The following is a 3,337-nucleotide window of genomic DNA, read 5'->3' as shown; positions in this document are numbered from 1 at the left end:
TTACAGTGCAAAAAAAAAAAAATCAGCAAAGCTCAACTACAGGAAAATGCAAGTTAGTAAGCTTTTGCTTGATGCTTCTGAGTAATAATGTAGAGTCATCAAACTGATACTTAGGAATGATAGACATTATCTTGATAATTTCATTTTAGTTTCAACGCCAAACATTGTGGACAGCATCCATGTTTCTGTTACTATTTTCTAATTTAAGTTAACCATGATGATCAATATTTAGGGTCAAAAGGTAACTGCCCCAATTCTATTTCAAGATCTGCCATGTGTCTTCCATTACCACAACCATATTTATGTCATTTACATTCTCTTTTAGAAGATTGTGGCTAAGGGTGCTTCTGCTTTTGTTTTCAATGCCTGGAGTTTTCAATATTTACCATTCATTGTTTTTTATCTGGTTGACTGCGGAAAAGAGTAGGGGAAAGAGTGTGACCAAAGAAGTGTCCATGTGTGTGTATATATATATATATATATATATATATATATATATATATGCCCATCCACTTTTCCAAAACTCCACCATTATCTGATATCACTTCATGTCTTTAAGATAATCTTTAATATCATTAGCAAAGTCAGTGAAGAGCCTCTGATCATATATAAAGATACCATTTAGGAAAACTTATTGATAAATGGATCATTCTTCCTAATGATGAAAACCATCCAGTTTTTCTACTAAATATTTTTTAATTAAATAAGTTCATCTATCCTTACAGGATTCAATACTTTCATATTAAAAAAATAATGGATTCCTGTTGAACACATTCAATACACCGGAACAAGGTTTCTGAAAAAAATCATAATTTTCATTAGTCATGCTCAGCACTGCATTTCTGTGAATTTGTATTTTTTTTCTAAATTCTTCAGAGTGAATTGGCTTTTCTTTCCTTCACTCTCTTTACCTCTATTATTCTTGTTTTATGTACGTGCCTATACTGTGAGTGTAAACATTCACTAAAGACTGTTGTTGGGCGTACCTGGGTGGCTCAGTTGATTAAGCATCGACTTGGGCTCAGATCATGATCTCATGGTTCCTGGGTTTGAATCCCACGTCGAGCTCTGTGCTGATAATTCAGAGCCTGGAGCCTGCTTTGGTTTCTGTGTCTTCCTCTCTCTCTGCCCCTCTCCTGCTCATTCTCTCTCTCTATCTCTCTCTCTTCACTCTCACTCTTTCTCCCCCTCTTCATTCAAAAATGAATAAAAATTTTTAAAAATTATTTTAAAAAAAGACCTTTGTTGGCTTTTTAGCTGCTGCTTTTGTGGCACCAAATCTTTTATTGTCCTTTTCATCAAGGATATTCTTGGTGGTATCTTTGAAATGCCTAAAAGTGGATTTAACTGAACCTGAGATTTTTTTCAGATTTTCTTTCACAGCTGCCTTAGCCTGTTCAATTTCTTCTTTATGATGCCTCACAAAATCCTTGGTAGAATTCTTCATAGCATCAAATTTTTCCTTCACCAAACCCAAAATGCTTCCTTTGACTTATTTTTAGCCCTGTTGTTTCCTCTGCCCTCTTTCTTTTTTCCATCAGTTTCTTGTTTTACATTTCAATCTTTTGCCTCAATATAGAGTCTTTCCCACAAATCAGGATGTTGTTGTTCAAAGTTTAGCTTCTGCTCCAATTTGGTGAGTCCTTCCCACAAGATTTCTATTTCCTTTTTTTCACTCAATACATTGGGAGAGTCTGAGTTGCTATATGACTCACTAGAGTTTCACTGCTGATGTTCCGCCTTTAAAGCCATGGTTATTAGTTGTTCTCTCTCCATTTCCCTCCTTAGCATCTTTGCTTCTGTGAAAAGAGTCTCCCTTTGGTTAAGAAAGCTGTGTGTGTTTAGTTCTTTTTTCCAGATTCTGCTTAAGTTTCTGATTTTCCGTAACCAATTCAGTCCCTGTCCCTTTATCTTCCAATATACTAATCTGTTCTCTTAGTTTCCTTAACTCTTCCTTTAAGGAAGATAAGGCTTTTTCTTCCTTCTACAGAGATATTCTTAAATGTTGATTTTATGTATCAGGGTTCTTTTTCTGAGTGTCAAAAGACATCCTTCCTTCAGTAAGGGCCCAACATCTTGCAAGGTTTTCCTTCATTGACTTATAATCTATAAAAGATTCTTGTTCCTGTTTCCTATTGGGAAATATAATCCTTCATATCATTCAGTTCATCTTCATGTGTCTTTCTGACTGTTGATGTTTCTGAAGCTGAAGTATGCCATAGAAATATCCAAATCCCATGCCGATTGCAATCACGAATCAAGTATAACACACTTATTGAGACCACTGTTGAACTGCCATTTACACAATTCCTTAGAGGGTTTGGTTTCTTGTTTGGCAAGTAGCTGCTCCTCAGATTCTGAACTAAGAACACTCTTCTTCCTAGCATGCCATCATCTAAAGTCAGGACTAGACTGATGACTGATTTCAATACTATTTGATTCGTCATCACTAGCCTGTGATGAAAACAAAGTTTCTGGATTATAGGATGTATCCTGGCTGCTAGAAAAAGAGCCCATGTTAAAGTCTTCTGGACTCTGTGCCTCTCCAACAATTATAGCTTCTTAATTTCCAATTTCTTCTAACTTAGGTGGCTTACGGTTAACAATATCAGAATCATCACGGACAGCTCCAAAAGAGACATTGTCTTCAGATGACTTTTCTTCTTCTCTCTCAAGTGCTGACTTTGTTTCCTCCAAAGCTGGATCAGCAGTTTCTTCTTCCATTAACACTGTGCCATTTTAGCTACTCTTTCCCTCCTCTGATTGCAATACTTGTGGCTTTTCTTGCTCTAAAGATGTACATTCTGGAGCGAGCTCACAGCTGTCACTGGTTGTACCATGTTCAGAATTCACCATCTCTACATCAGACCCCTCATGATGGATGACAGTCCAACCATAAGATAAATCACTGTCACTGGAATTTTCAGACATTTTTCAGGTCTGAACGGACAGCACTACACCCATCTTAATGAGGTAAATGCTACGGTGGTGGCGGTCATAGCCTGTAGAAAGTGCTTTGATATCTGTACTTCACACCCAGTTCTAAGCCCTACATGTCTCTGTTTTGCAGTCTTCATGGCTTGGAACTCTAATTAGAGCAACAGAGGAATTGGCAGCATCAATTTTTAAGGTGACAACACTGAGTTATTTCCAGGAGGGCAGCGATCCCAGCATTAGAGAATATTACCCCTCCCGAAATGTCTGAAATTTGAGAATTTGAGACTATCTTCCACAAGTGCCCTTCTATAGTATCTAAACGCTCAGGGTCAATAAGTGTTCCCAGTAGAGAGTCAGTGCTTAGTAAGTACTTGTTGAATCAATAGTTAGAGAAAATGGC

The 3,337-nt window shown here is 37.1% G+C and overlaps 1 pseudogene; it reads right to left on the bottom strand.

Moving 5' to 3' along the window:
- Window positions 1–221: 221 nt before the first annotated feature.
- Window positions 222–2,955, bottom strand: LOC109262215 (cell cycle progression protein 1-like; annotated as a pseudogene).
- Between the last annotated feature and the right edge of the window lie 382 nt (window positions 2,956–3,337).

The sequence above is a fragment of the Panthera pardus genome, unplaced genomic scaffold (assembly GCF_024362965.1).
Source record: "Panthera pardus isolate Hobbes unplaced genomic scaffold, ASM2436296v1 HiC_scaffold_13, whole genome shotgun sequence".
Taxonomy (NCBI): Eukaryota; Metazoa; Chordata; class Mammalia; order Carnivora; family Felidae; genus Panthera; species Panthera pardus.
Note: the sequence above shows the minus strand (reverse complement) of the source record. Positions and strands in the feature narration are given on the sequence as shown.